This window comes from Rhodnius prolixus, unplaced genomic scaffold (assembly GCF_049639745.1).
Source record: "Rhodnius prolixus isolate KJV_2025 unplaced genomic scaffold, Rpr scaffold_9, whole genome shotgun sequence".
Lineage (NCBI taxonomy): Eukaryota > Metazoa > Arthropoda > Insecta > Hemiptera > Reduviidae > Rhodnius > Rhodnius prolixus.
Window position 1 is genome coordinate 15,908,117 of NW_027411604.1, and position 16,151 is coordinate 15,924,267.

The 16,151-nt window shown below is 32.8% G+C and overlaps 2 protein-coding genes across 6 annotated transcripts in view; one reads left to right on the top strand and one right to left on the bottom strand.

Annotated features, from left to right (window-relative positions):
• The window catches only part of Jhbp16 (Juvenile hormone binding protein 16), a 32,830-nt gene extending 21,613 nt beyond the window's left edge, over positions 1-11,217 (bottom strand). The window contains exon 1 of the mRNA XM_074128386.1: positions 11,071-11,217. The gene's annotated coding sequence lies outside the window, so the exon portion shown is untranslated. The remainder of the gene's footprint in view (positions 1-11,070) is intronic.
• The window catches only part of LOC141454290 (uncharacterized), a 215,025-nt gene extending 200,015 nt beyond the window's left edge, over positions 1-15,010 (top strand). For all 5 annotated transcript variants that reach the window (XR_012458607.1, XR_012458608.1, XR_012458609.1 and 2 more), the window contains 2 exons: positions 10,656-10,889; positions 11,580-15,010. The gene's annotated coding sequence lies outside the window, so the exon portion shown is untranslated. The remainder of the gene's footprint in view (positions 1-10,655; positions 10,890-11,579) is intronic.
• The last annotated feature ends 1,141 nt before the right edge of the window (positions 15,011-16,151 follow it).

Consider the following 16,151-nt stretch of genomic DNA (forward strand, 5'->3'; position numbering starts at 1 on the left):
AAGGTTCAAAGGAGCCAAGAATTTAAAGTAACTTCCTTTATATCTGTAGTAATATCTTTTTATCCATACTGATCAGTTAGTATTCCGTAGGATGGAATAATGTACTGTAAACAAAGCACAGAAAGTGACATAAAAGAGACATAAAGAGTGTTCAGGCTCGTTGTGTCGATTTGAAGATAAATGGAGTTAGGCCACTTTCAAAATAAACGGCTCAAATATACAATTAGGAAACCAACTTTGAAGAAAAATCATTGCTGTCTTTTCAATAGAAACTCAAAAAACTAAAACATCATTTCGTAAACTGTGGTATCTCCAAAAAGATCGATCACTTCTTTATAGTGGCGCCCTCGGTTGGCACCTAAGCTAAAATTCAAATTTGAAGTATTTCACGATTGACACACGCACAAACTTTGTAGACTACATCCTTCAGTTCCGGTTAACTCGTTTTTACGCCGTTTTATTTAAAAATTAATAATAATAATATAGCGGCAGATACTGGTATGTTTCACTGAATTCGCTCATTATTTATTTTACCCTAGTGAGAGAGTTTTATGAATGAATAGTGGTTATTAAAAATAACTAGTCGATTGTGTTATAAATAAATTAAAGGTTATAAAAAGGTACCCAGCGCCCGGATAACACAAGCTTAGAAGATAATCAGTTGGTGTGTTCGCGGAGTTATTCCAGGTCACGAAGTGGGTAACCTACCGGAACGTATGGCATTACGTAACAGATGGCCTCATTCATCTCCCTTGCGTTGTTTTAAAACTGGCTGCTGGTTTCTTTATTTTCACTTTTTGTTTTTTATCTTTTAAAAATTGTTCTTTTATTCTTCTGGTGTCCTGAGATGTAGCTCAACTTTGGTTTTTTTAAAAAATTAAGGCCCATATCAACTTTTACTGGCGTTTGAAATACCTAAAAAAGCGTCAGGCGTCAATGACCTCAGATGTTGATGAATGGCCCAAAAAGTAACCTAAAAAAATTGTACATCTTGCTGCTTGTCAACGATTATCGCAAGGTCGTCCACACCAGAGAGTGGCACTTTAAACACAATTAATTATACAATAATCTGTTTAGCACCATTTAGTCTTAAGAAATCACAACAGTCACTGACATAAAAAGAGAACACAACATTGTTCTTAATGACTGTCCTTGAAAGATCTGTTTAGTCAGTTTTTTTTGGGGCTGATAAGTAATTTAAATCTTAATTTCTACCTGAGTATATATTTTGGTTGCTTAACGTGTTTTAGTTGTATCTACTTTGAAGCTTAAATGAACGTTGTTAAGTTATATTGAGTTTACAAGAGTTCAGTTATTAAATTTCATTACACAATGTCACTGCTCAAGAATAACAGCGCCATTACGCTGTACACAGAAATACAATGGCGGTGCTTCAAAAGACGTGTATAAGATTGTAACAGGTGACGAATCATGGATATGAGCCGGAAACTAAACAGCAGACGACTGTATTGGTGTTTCAAGATGAACCAAATCCAACAAAAGTTGTTCGCGCTCGAAGCACTGCTCTGTTTCGCCTGTTTTTTCGGAAAAACTGGCAGCAGTGCCTTTAGAGGAACGTAGAACGGTCAGTTCTGAATGGTACACAACCATTTGTTTGCCGGAAGTCTTCGATGAAATAAGGAAAACAAACAAGCGCCGTCGGATCATTCTTCATCAAGACAATGCCAGCTGTCACACATCTCGTCTAACAACCGACTATTTGAGCACTCCAAAAAATCTAATTAATGGGTCATCCGCCGCCATACAGTCCTGATTTGGCACCAAATGGCTTCTTTTTGTTTCCGAACGTCAAGAATAAATTACGTGGACAACGATTTTCGTCTTCAGAAGAAGCCGTTGATGCATTCAAAAACCATGTTTTGGAGGTGTCTCAAGCGGAATGGAAAAAATGCTTTGACAAGTGGTTCGAACGCATGTAGAAGTGTATAGATCATAAAGGAGAATATTTTGAAAAACAATAAAGTCATTTTCAATGACAAATTACTGGTTTTTTTTATTATTAGGCTCAAAATATAAATAGTGCCCCTCGTATTTGATTGTAATTAAAGGCTCAGAAGAATTTATTTTGTTACAATAGAAAATTTTTAACTCCGAATTACCCAACAGCGATTTGTACTGTTGTTAAATCAGTGGTACAAAAAAGTACGATTCAGAGCAAGAAATTTGAAGACTTAATTAAGTAACTAAGTTATTAGACAAATGGGTTCCATCTCTGGCAGAGACTTAGTTTTCAGCGAAAGAACCTAGAACAAGAGTAATAGAACTGTAAACATCGTTCCATTGCTAGACTTTCTTTTTTTGGGATAGAGATGATACTGTATCACACAAACATAGGCCATTTACCAAACTCTGTTTTTCGGAAATGAATACGAGGGTCGTTTGAAAAGTCCGTGCAAAAATAAAAACTACTTAATTTTTGGGGGTAAACCTTTTTTATTTTTCAACATAGTCTCCTTTTAGGCTTATACACTTCGTCCAACGCTGCTCTAGTTTGTTGATCCCTTCCGAATAATAGGATTTGTCCAAGTCTGAAAAATAGCCATTCGTTTCTGCAATCACCTCCTCGTTTGAATAAAATCTTTTTCCCGCCAGCCATTTCTTCATATTGGGGAACAAATAGTAGTCCGAGGGAGCCAAGTCTGGAGAATAGGGGGGATGTGAAACGAGTAGGAACCCTATTTCCATTAATTTTGCGACCACAACTGCTGAGGTGTGAGCTGGTGGGTTGTCGAGATGGAAAAGGACTTTTTTGTGGGCCAATCGTGGGCGTTTTTCTTGCAGCTCGGTTTTCAAACGGTCCAATAACGATGAATAATATGCACCTGTAATAGTTTTACCCTTTTCCAGATAGTCGATGAGGATTATTCCTTGCGAATCCCAAAAGACAGTCGCCATAATCTTACCGGTCGAAGGAACGGTCTTCGCCTTTTTTGGCGCAGATTCCCCCTTGGTAACCTATTGTTTAGATTGTTCTTTGGTCTCAGGAGTGCAGTGATGTATCCATGTTTCATCCACAGTGACGAAACGATGCTTAAAGTCCTGCGGATTCTTCTGGAACAGCTGCAAACCGTCCTTGCAACACTTCACACGATTTAGTTTTTGGTCAAGCGTGAGCAATCGCGGCACCAATCTTGCGGATAGCTTTGTCATGTCCAAATGTTGATGCAAAATATTATGTACCCGTTCATTCGAGATGCCCACAGCACTAGCAATCTCACGCACCTTCACTCTTCTGTCATCCATCACCATATCATGGATTTTATCAATGATTTCTGGAGTAGTAACCTCAACAGGGCGTCCAGAACGTTCAGCTCACTTGTGCCCATATGGCCACTCCGAAAATTTTGAAACCACTTATAAACTGTTCTAATCGAAGGTGCAGAGTCACCATAATGTTTATCAAGCTTCTCTTTAGTCTCCTGAGGCGTTTTGCCTTTCATAAAGTAGTGTTTAATCAACATACGAAATTCTTTTTCGTCCATTTTTTGAAAATCACTCGAGTTCCTCGATTCAAACGAATGCCAAACACAAAGAAATAGACCGATCTGGCTGAAACTTAGTGTGTGTTCTTCCAAGAGATGCTACTAACTAAACATAACCTCGATACGCGCCAGTAGTGCTATCTCTCTGACTTTGCACGGACTTTTCAAACGACCCTCGTAGTTATTGAGCACAGCAACCTAAAATTCGTTTTAAAAGCGCTTAAACCGGATAATAATTTTCATTCTGTGTATCTGACAGATACGCTAGCATTCCGGAGCTGTACAAAGTGAAACTTAAGCTCGAGATAAAGGAAATAATTGCGGATATTGCCACTAACAATACTATTAATGACCAGAAAGGTGAAACTGTTAGCAGTTTTCGCCAATTTTTTTTATTTAATTTTCTTTATCTAAGATTTTCTTAATTCGAACTTGGCAATTATTAACAAATTGATATTAACACTAGATTTTGTGTTTCTTATTTAGCATTTGCACACATCCTTTATACTAATTGTGATAATCTTAATGTTCAAATTCTGCATTTACTTTATTGAATCAGAACAAGGAAGATGAATTTAGCCTTCTAATATTAACTAACTGTAAAGTGGTGCGATGTTTCGTAAGTCACTAAAAAAAGTTTTTTATGTTATTTCTTTCTTTTTTTTTCTTTTTGATAGCGCTAACATTTATTTACCGGTTTCTGCTTAAAAACAAAATGTCCATTGTGTAAGCAAATATAGAAAAGTTAAAAAGAAGATTTTGTTTTTTTTAAATACTTTTTTTAAAAATCTTTTATTGGAATTCCCAACTGCAACAACTGTTGCAACAAACAAATGCGATATAAGATCAACAGTATCATGAATATGGATAGGAGAAGGCACCCGGTGGTGTCTTCGTACTTTTACTGCTCTTATGATGACAGTAGATCGCGAAATCATCTTCTCTTCAATCTTCTTGGAGGTTCACCTGGTAATGTGGAGGAAGATAGGTTTTCTATGACAGGATTAGGATGAGCTGCTGTAGAGGAGTGAAATTTGAGAAAACGAGTTTTAGCAAGATTATTTTTAACTAAAGGGATTTTGAAGTCATTATGGATGGTGAGGTTAGATACATAGAACGGAGCGTTAAGAAGTTTTCGAAGTATTTTTGGACTGTAATTTCTGGAGGCGTAGTGAGTTGGAACGCTTAGTCGATCCCCCATACTTCGATGCCTTATGACCAAATAGGTCGCAATAACAGTAGATATAAGAGCCTTTTGTTTTGTAGGTTGAGTTTAGATCGTTTGTCAAGTTGTCTGGCGAGAAGTTAAGTAGCATTGGGATAGTTTCTTGTCTTTTCAGTCTAGTCTGGTGGATTCCATGTCAACCGTTTGTCTTTGAAATACCTAAAATTATAATTATTAATTTATGGGCTCAGTTCAAACAGGGCGTGCATCTTTTTTCGGACACCTATTACATAAAATCTAATGTTTCATGTTAAGGAAATTTGACTTTTAATAGTAATTACATTTAAAAAAAAAAAATTGCATTTAAGTTTTTGATGTATTCAGACCAAAATTTTCGTGATGTTACCTACAAATTGTGATTTTTTTTACTCCCTCAGTTTACCAGACAAGAAATATTGCATCGTGTCAAATTTTTGAGGTCTCGAGTTAAATAAGTGGGGTTCCCTTACTCTGTGAGTGGGATTTGTTCGATCAATTCCTTTAAATAAAGCCTTAATACAAACTAGAATAGATTGTCAATGAAAAAATCAGCGAATAATAATTCATGACCAAAGCACTGAGTTAGTCGTGATATGCAGTAGAGAGGGTTGGTTGATTAAGTGACGTCATATCCGGAAAAGCTTTCAAGGTGGACAAGAAAAAGTTGGATTTTCCCGTTCTTCTGATATTGAGCCGGAAATAAATGGAAATCCTTTCAAGATTACAATCATTCTGAAACATTTCGAAACGAAATTGCGCAAATACTTTCCAGGATAGTTTTCGATGAACTCATTTTGTCGCACGACTAGGACTAAAGTTTTTTTATCCTTTAACCTTTAAATTTTGTTTGCTTTAATTGCAATAAGGGAAGGTTATCAGAGGTTACACCACCAGGTAACTAATGTTTCATTAATTATTTATTTCATTAAATAATTTGAAGCTGGGTGTAAAAAAAAAAAATAGAAGATTTTAGATATCTTTAGAAATGTTCTCAAACATTTTTTAATTTTTACATAACTTTGGGTTCGATATTTAGATAATAATATTGAAATAGTGAAAGGTCCGTGTTATGTAGCTGTGTATTATACAGTATATTGTTAAAATGGTTTCATTAAATCTGTGTATTATTAACATAAAATTATAGCTACATTCTGTAAATCAGTGTCTATATTAAAACTAGACTACTTCAGTTCTGTAATAATGGTGTATGTGTCAGTGAAATGGTAGCAGAATCAGTCGATTGTTTGCAAATAAGAAATTTAAAATAATTTAAAGATTATAGTAAGTCAAGTTAGTCTGAGCGATTGGTAGGTAGATTGTGGTAATTGAAGTCAAAAGCAAAAGTGGTTTATGTTCACTACCTCAAGGGATTTTTTCTTTTTAAAGAAATAATCCGAATACAGTTCAAGCGAGTTTCTATGAAATCTATCCAATCTCCAGAAAAAGGTAATCAATCTTAGGGTACGTTCACAACGGAGCTGTGAGCATAGATGATAGTGGAGATGATAGCAGTGATGCATCGGCGCTTATAGAATAACCTAGTACATTCTTATGTGAGCGTGCACAACGAAGCTTCGACTAGTGGCTCATACTCGCTGCTATAAACGAGCATAGATGATAGAATTGAATTTTTCATTTTTCTGCTAGCTGAACTCCAGTATCGGAGCTTCAAAATGGACGTCGAAAAATTATTTAGTGCTGTCTTTACTCATTATTTTTGGTTATTATTTTATTATTTACTTTTAAACAATATTTTGTTTTTTAAATCGTGCTTACATTTATTTTCATGTGTATTTATTTGTTGTTTTTTTTCAATAAAATCATTACTTACCTAAGAGTAATCACTAGTTTTTCTTCTATGTTTATAGGATTTCCATGACAATTTTTCCAAAGTTTTCTTAATTTTGACCTTATTTTTTCTAAAATATAGTCGAATGTGGTTGGACCCATCCTCACATATTCAAAAAAACGATCCGGATAATTTCTAAGTTCCTTATATAAATAGTGAAATTCGCCCAAAGTACTTCGTTTTTTATTTATGGGATGTACATGATATTTTCTACATCTTTTTTTTTTTAAATATACCATTTCGTTGCTGGTGAACATAAAAACTCTTCTTCACTACTCGACATGTTGCATGTATCACAGCTCCGTTGTGCACACTAATCAGCGATTATATTTTACTCTATCAGTTATCATCTCTGCTATCATCTATACTCACAGCTCCGTTGTAAACGTACCCTTAATTAAGCACTGTTTAAGATCTGTATCTGGGTCAATTTGTGCAGCCGTTATATAATTGTCTTTCTAGATCTATATTTTATATCTTTTAATAGTTCATATTATGCTAGTTACTAAATTAATTATACCAAAGCGTTCCTAATTTTAGAAGCATCTAATCCAGCAGAAGCAAAATAGCAATAATTCGTAGATTTCATTCTTAAATTGATTTAAACATGAATATGACCAAGATGAACATCCTAAAGAGACAAAAAGAAAACAAACGAAATTCTAGTAATGATAAAACATCCTACTTTTTAGAAATAAGTTTAGAAGTAATATTTCTATAAGACAACCTTCTAGAAGATTTTGATTTCCTTCGCTGCAACATGCATTGAATGTTTTTAATAACCTATTTCTTGCGTGCAGTTGAGGATTCCCTACAGTAGGTGAAGGTCAGGAAATAGTTTGCCGCATCAATCCAACGTTCCACCTTTCTGTTCCATTCATTTAAAGAAATAATGCGAATCATTATTGTTATTAACGATGGATAGAAATTACTTTTTGATGAGGGTTATTATCACATAATACTTTTGAAATGATATGTTAAAGAGAAACTTATTCTCCCCTTTTCATCTGCGGGCTAAATTGATTTTTCCCTTTCAATTAAATCTAATCTCTGATGAGAAACACATGATTTCCTCTTAATCTGCGTAATTAATTTTTATTCCTTTTTTTTTGGAACCATTTTGTGCAAAAATTAGAAGTCAGTTTGTAACCAACTCTTAACCTACAGTTGCGTTAAGAAGCAGTTTTCTTGGCCAATGTTTAAATAATTGATAAAGCTCTAAAAGTGTTGATGGGAGCATTCCAAATTTAAAGATTAAATAGTTTTTTTTAAAAAAAAATAAATCATTATAATGAAATAGCATTTCCAGTCTTTGGCTTATTTTGATTTCTGGTTTCCAGTACTAATGTCGAATCGAAATATCCAATTTGAAACGAAATGCGCCTTTTTTTTAGGTCTTAATTTAAGTTGACCATGACCACATACACATGCCTAATTTATAAAAACTAATTTTTTTTGATTTTAGGAATCCCAAAACTTTTCTTTAAAACCACAAATTCTAATAAAATCTGTAGGATCACAATTCATTCTCTTCTAGAATAAGATAAGTATGATAATCTTTTAAGGGAAGAATCTTTGTTTAGAACCATATTAAGTCTTATTAAGTCATTTGTTAATGAAAGCTTAAAGATTGGGAATTTTAAATTCAGCAAATTTACAAATAATGGATATTTGAGATCGTAGCAATAGGTATATAAAAATTTAAATACATTTTTTTGATGCATTAAGGTGTCAGATACGGTGCCGCTAATAAAGTGAAAAACCAGATTTGAGGTTCTTAAAAGTTTATTATTTGTAAATATTGCATTCCTCTTTGCAAGTTATGGGTTCATTGCTCGTTTAAGTGGAGAGAATGATATTCGCGTGGCTTTAATTTCTTTTATAAATCTATCAATGAAGTAAAAACTCCATTTTATAGTCGCTGGACTAACTTAACTACGAGCAGATAACATCTTAAGATTAAAAAAGAAAAGTTGGTGTAGTTAATTGGTAAGATAGTTGCTTCAATTCTTAATAGATGGAGAAAAACATTCTTAAAAATTGTGTAATTTCCAGTATTAGTTAATCTAAGACACATAGGATGATCACAAAATACAGATTAGGTTGTGAGTCTATTGCAGCGGTTCCCAACCTGGGGTACGCTTACCCCTAGGGGTACGCAAAAAAAAAGTTATTATGGCGGAAGTTATAAAAATTATACAGATATATTATTAATGAGAAAAAAAATTATATAATAAATGATTCCTACAACTTAATTAAGAAGTTATTATAATAAAACTGAATAACTTATAAATTGACAAGAATTAAGCACTCATTCGATTCTGCAGTATAAAATGATTTTTTTAATGGGAACATATCATATGTATATGTTCTTTACAAGACACATTATATTCAGATTGTATTGCTGTTAATTTAAAGTTACAATACGTAAAATAAGGAACACGATTATTTATTTTATATACAGGGTGACCAGAGTTACATGCTCCACCCACTTTTTTTTTAAACGGCGAGAAATTTCGAAAAAATAAAAAACACGTATTTAATCACTTTTAGTCTAGTTTATTTTCAGTGATTGTCCCATTTTTTTAAACCTCTGTACCTCGAGATACAGCATCCAACTTTGTTTTTTCAAATGGAACGTTATAATTTTTTTTGCATATTTTTATAGTATTTGAGCTCCTAAAAAAGACAAAAAAAATTTTGAAATCGGTTAGGTTTTTCAAAAGTTATGGTGGTTTAAAATATGAAAAACAAATTTCAGTTTACTGTCGAAATTGCGTTATTTTGTTTAAAGAATCTGTTCAAACTGGGCACAATCAACGGATAGACAAGCCAAAACTCTGCTCTCCCACGCTTTGCTTGTAGCAGCACTTATCGTGGCGAAGTCAAGATCTAGGCAGGCTAGAAGTATTCGACGTTCAGGTTGTTTTTTCTACAAACTTTGGTGTGGAGTTTGAGGGAAATCAACTAATCGGCCCATACTTCTACAGAGAGAACTTAACTAGTGCAAGGTATCTAGCTATTTCAAGAGACATTTTGCCAGTTCTGATTGAAGATTTTCCTCTACAACGTCGGCTAGATATGTATTTTCAACAAGATGGTTGCCCAGCACAGGACCGGCGAGAGTGGTTCGAGGTTACCTGGACAGGAATTTCCATGAAAAGTGCTTAGGGACTCACTTGTCTCATCCAATGGCCACCTCGATTTCTGGACTTAACCACAATGGACTATTTTTTGTGGGGATATCTAAAAAATAAAGTGTACAGTAGCCTTAATCCCGTGGCTTCAGTAGATGAACTGAAACGTCGAATCACTCTAGCCTGCGGAGATCTTGACTTTGCCACCATAAGTGCTGCCACAAGCAGAGCGTAGGAGTCCAGAGTTTTGGCTTGCCTATCCGTTAATTGTGCCCAATTTGAACAGATTCTTTAAACAAAATAACACAATTTTGACAATAAACTGAAATTTGTTTTCATATTTTAAACCACCATAACTTTTGAAAAACCTAACCGATTTCAAAATTTTTTTTTTGTTTTTTTAGGAGCTCAAATATTATAAAAATATGCAAAAAAAAATATAACGTTCCATTTGAAAAAACAAAGTTGGATGCTGTATCTCGAGATACAGGGGTTCAAAAAATGGGTCAATCACTGAAAATAAACTAGACTAAAAATGATTAAATACGTGTTTTTTATTTTTTCGAAATTTCCCGCTGTCTAAAAAAAAAAGTGGGTGGAGCATATAACTCAGGTATATGTTAGGGGTACACTAAGAAAACAATCAGGTAAAGGGGTACACTAATGAAAAAAGATTGGGAACCGCTGGTCTAATGTAAGGACGGAACCATTTTTAAAAAAATGAAAATTAAGGGTAGAAATAACTAATCATAGTTTATTGAAAATTTAATTTCTGTAAGCTATTACTTTAATGTATTGAGTTGCTATGGAAAATGAATATTTTCAAAAATGATATATTCAAAAATATATCTACCAAATAGGAAGGACAATATAGACAGACAATAAGACAGATAGAAACGTCATTAGAGAAGTGCTTTTATAGACGCTTATATTATATAGAGTGAAACGTTTGGTTATTTCAGACTTCCTGGAAGGTGCCGTAGTAGACGAGCGGTCAGAGACAAGACCCGCAAATCTTGAGATGTATTGTGGTTCCTTAAACGTTGGATCTCTCGCTGCTTACAAAAGGATCTACCGTTCTGGCTTTAATCTTTTCCATAAAAATTATCTTTAGAAGGATTCAGAATGAAGGAGTACTTTGAAAGACTTATTTCTCAAAGTTTTTATAAAACATTCAACGAGAGAACACGCCACAGGTATTTTTTAATCTAAGATAGTAATCTGACAAATTCAAATTGTCCAGAAATGTTTAAAAAAAAAAGTGAATTTAACGTTGTTTAACCTTTTAAGATTAAATAGATTGGAAAAATTAGCTATAACTACAATAGTAATAAAATTTGAGATATGAACTAATTCATTCTTTAATATTACACTGACCTTTAATTAGTTACAACTAATGCCAGCTAACTAAATTGTGTGGACTTGATTGCAGGACTCTCAGTTTTACAATTTTGGACTACGAGACACTACGAGACAGACATACAAACACTGACTGTTACTTGTTACGTACACTTACCGCCTCAATGTTATGCGAGTGAATGTAGTCAAGATGGGGATATACTAGACAGAATTGGTGAAATTGTTCGCTGCCGTTTGGTGGGGTACCAATGTCACTATTTGCAGTTTACATTCATTATCAAAATTCATGGAATTAATTATTTTGCTTCAATAAATGAAATATAGATTTTGAGATTCCCGGGGGGGTCTGAATAGGTGATAGAAATTGATCCAGGAAGATGAATATCATTGCTCAAAAAAGATTCTAAGTATTTGATACTGAGTGCCCCTTACAGAGAGCCTCTTGTTTCATCTGTTATAAGTGCTACATTAAAATATATTTGTTGCCAGTTATTACAGTGTACCAAAATAATAATAATTTGTTACAGTTATTAAGTGTGAATACAAATGGCATTTAGAATTCTGCTCAGAAAGACGTATAACTTCGTCCTGGGGAGATAAGGATCTACGCTATCCTCAATGGAAAACACAGCAACCCAAGAAGATTCTAGGACAGAAATACAATCCTTTAATTGAGCCTCCTAAGATACATAGTTTCATCTTTTAATGTACGCTAATGATTTTTAATAATTAATTTTAATAAAAGTTAGTTAAAGTTAGAAAGTTTAATAAAGTTAATTAATTAAACAAGTGAAAATTAATATTTTATGAAATGTAAATAACTATTTCTCATTAATTAATTTATTAGTTTTATTTGCAATTTTTTTTGTATTGTAAATACTGTGGTACGTTGCCTGTAACCTCATGAAATAAAAGAAATTGAGTATTTTGTAAAAATATTCATCTAAAAGAGAGGTAAAATTAACTTTTTGTATCAGTAGAACAGAATGGTATAGGAGCTCATAGTGCAATCGATGTTCGTAATGTATAAAAGAGTAGGAGTAAACATCAGCCAATCAGATTACAGCATGAATGTTCGCCTCCATTTTGGCCATTTTATAACCAGCCAATACGAGTAAGGCACATAGCGTTGCTTTCTGATTGGGTTATGTTTCTTTCTAACTTGCCACATCTTTTCAGCATAACTTTAGAACTGAGCTCCTACTGTATTATGTTTCCCGGCTAGAAATATTGTATTTTTCGTTACTTTTAGATAGGGATTTTTAACATTATACTTTATTTTTAATATTCTATTGCATTTGTAAATAAGATTATATTAATAATTACGTTCTACATTTTAATTTGCGCAAATGATTTTGTATAATTGATTTTAATTATAAGAAAATTAAGTAATGAAAATCAATATTTCTCAATAATCATTTTTGACTAAGGTTTGAGAGGATTTCTTTCCATAGACTGTACATAAAAAGTAGCAAGTTCCCCTCACAAAAATCTTATTATTTGCTTTCGCAAGTGATCTGAAATGTAACAATTCAAGGACTTATGAAATGCATAATTTTTTACTTGAAGGCATAATGTCGAATTTATTTTTGCTAAGCTTTCGACCTTGAGACTAGGTCTTCTTACTCGTAAAGGCTTACATTGGTAATTGGTATTGCACATTCATTTTTATTACATATTTAAATTGTACTCATTATTTGTTTTTCATGTTACTTGGTTTAAAAGTCTGTAAACTGTTTGTTCTATGGTTCTGACTGTTAAGGTAATGAATCACTCTGTACCAAAACAGTCCCAACAATAGAAACAGTCATCAATTGATCTTCGAGATTAATATACATTGTTTAACCAGCTACCATGTTAAAAAGAAAATGGTAGAAACCTAGGTCTTAGGCTTTACAAATACAAATAATTATTCACAATAATTCACTTCCATCTCGAATAAACCATCAGTCGCTAGAAAAGATTAATCGAATTTTATTTGATAAACTTAGTTAAAAAACATGTAATATTTGCAATAGCTATTTATGTTAGTGCTAATTATGTGTTTACATATTTGGTGTTAACAATCGTTTATATACTTCCTTGGCCTTCTAACCATTTTTGTAAAGTTCGTTTCTAAAGTTAAAGAAGCACTGTCATCGTAACGGTCATATTTTGTAGGCTATAATGACCGTCCTTTCATTAATTATTTATGACTAATGTAAATTTAAATAAAGAATTTAACTAATCACTTGATGATGTCAGGCGGCAATCAAGTTTTTAATGGTTTGAACTTACATTTAAATACATTTCTAAAGAGTTGTAGTATAATGAGTGATTGTTACTTCTCATTGTAAGTTTATCAGATTAAAGGTGTTTCTTGCTTAGTACAATATTGTGGATAATGGACGTCGCTTTATTTTCTTGGAGCGCTCAGACTCCTTGTGGCTGAAAATACTTTTTTTTTATTATATCATAATCAAATCTGTGAGGACTTAATGGACTACCTATGAGGTTCAGCATCTGTCCTACAGAAGTATCAAACTTTATGGTCATTAGGATGAAAAATTAATGCCAGTTTCAGTCATTATAAACTTGTATTATGCCGAGCTTTCGACCTAGGGACTAGGTCATCTTCAGGGCTAATTTACAATGTAATGTTTTCATGGACTGACAAGACAGAAGATACACCAACTCTCTAATGATGTAAAACAGCATATTGTAAATTAGCCTTGAAGATAACCTAGTCCCTAGGTCGAAAGCTCGGCATAATAAAGTTTATCATGACTGAAACTGGCACTAATTTTTTCATCCTATTGAAACAATAATTCAGTCACCAAAAATAATGAACAGTAATTATTTGGTCATTCTTATCCAACATGTTCCTCGCAACAAGCTGGTAGTACTTCTTTTCAATTTTAAAAAAATCTGGAAGTTGCAGGCTATAATACGAATTAACTTTTCACGCGCTGAAACCGTACGTATTTATTATTTTATAGCTTGAGCTAATTCAACACCCACAGCAGTTTGTAAGTTCTTAATTTATAGAAGGTCTACCGTCATTAACAGAAACACGATCGGCAATAAAAAAACACACAAATATAAATAAAAAAAAAACCATTATTTATTAATATTACTTTTATTCAATGCACTGCCGGCCTTCAAACAATGTTCTCTTGTTACAAACCCCTGAATGGTGTTTTGAGAGAAGAGTAAACGACTAAGTGCGATGAGGTCAGCTGGTAAGGAGGTCAGTGAACCATTGACTAGTTACATCACCAGTGTTTGTGCAGTAATGGACCGGTTTGGTAATTTCACTTTCTGTGAGCATCTTACGAATTCTATGAGATAGGCTCTATTTTGTTAGTTACTCTTTTTAAGAGTAACAGTTTCGACAAAACAACTGTACAGGTGGAAAGAAATTTGGAATAGAACGTTTAATTAGTTTCTATAAGGTGCACTTTCAATAAAGGTAAAAGGAAAGCGAACAATTTTCAAAATAAGTTTATAAGACACTCTAATAATCATACGATTTGAGTACTTATTTAATATTTCTTGTTATCAGAACAGGACTTGTTTTACTAGAATGTTATAAAATCAATGTTTGCTTTCAAAATGCATAATACGTGCATGTGACCTGTATTTGCGTAATAACACTGATTACATATTAAAGATTGGGGAATCAAGACGGGTTACCCTCCAAATTTTTTTCTTTCACAAGACAATGTTGGACCGAACTTCCTACTGGAGAATGTCTTGACTCGTTTTAAAGGTCTTTCTCAATGGCCAGTTTCATTAGCCTCTTCTAATCTGTTCAGATTAAGAATTCTTACTGGAATTGTAATGATCGGGCAGTTTGCTTGCTCGTTATTAAAATATACATTTTTATAAGCTTAACACGACAAAGTTTGTCGTCAATACCACAGAGTAGAGATAAAACAATTATCAACTTATTTGTAATTCTTATTGAATGTAAAAACCGAGAAATTAAAATGTTTTATTTAATTAACATAAAATTTAACATTGAAAAAATAATTCACCAATAGTGTTACCTACTACGTTTTCAATATATTCTGGTTTTTCTCATTTTTCTTGTCTTTCTGCTGCTGACAGCAACAGTATCGATCTGACTGTTAAAAAGCGACTTGCATGTAAATAATCCAGAGCTGGCAATTGGCTAAAAGAATACTGTGTTAAAAATAATAAATAAATAATATATATAAAGGGAAAATGAACCCAATCTAATGGCTATATATTTGGAAAAGAAAGTACATTACTTTCTTTAGCGGGTTATTTCCTTTCTGACCAGTCGACCTTGTCTTTAATTTTCCACACTGTGATTTTACTGAAATGACAAGGCAAACTTAAACATTATTTCCTTCCTCACCAATATACAAAATAATATTTTAATTTAATTTAGAAGGTGCTAATTTCGTTCTTTCGCAGAACCACATATGTAAGTTAGCTTTTGCAGCCTTCTAATAATACGAGCAATAAAATTACATCAAATGATTGTTGTAAGAAATTGGTGTGTTCTTTACCAATATTCCTCAATGTAAAATCTCTTTTATTATCTGCGTCAATAGTAATGTTTTTGTAAATTGAATAGCTTGTTAAAATATATTATTTGATTTACTTGGTTGTTTTATTCCCAACAATTGTCTTTTTTAAAATGGTTCAAGAGTGTAAATGAATAAGATATTTATGGCTTAAGGAATTGCAATTATTTTATTTATTACTTTACTTAATAAATTAAACATTTCTAGTATCATTTCACTGCAGGGTTTTGTGGTAGATAGCATCTCACTAACTGATTACTCATAATAAGTAAATCATTTATTTTATGTATTTATTAACTTATTTCATATATTCCCAATAAAATAGTTCAATGATTAATATATATTATGGTCCAGCATTAAATAATAATGAAGCACAATTAAAATAAAAGAAATAATTAATCAGTAGTTTTATTGTGAGTGTGCAAAGATTGTGATTCACTGCTCTCAGTTAACTCCAGCACATTATGTTCTTCTTTTACAGTTGCCAGTATTTCCAAGAAAACAATTGAAAATTGGGTTAAATTGTTTGGAAAATATGATATCATTTTCATGCGATTGTAA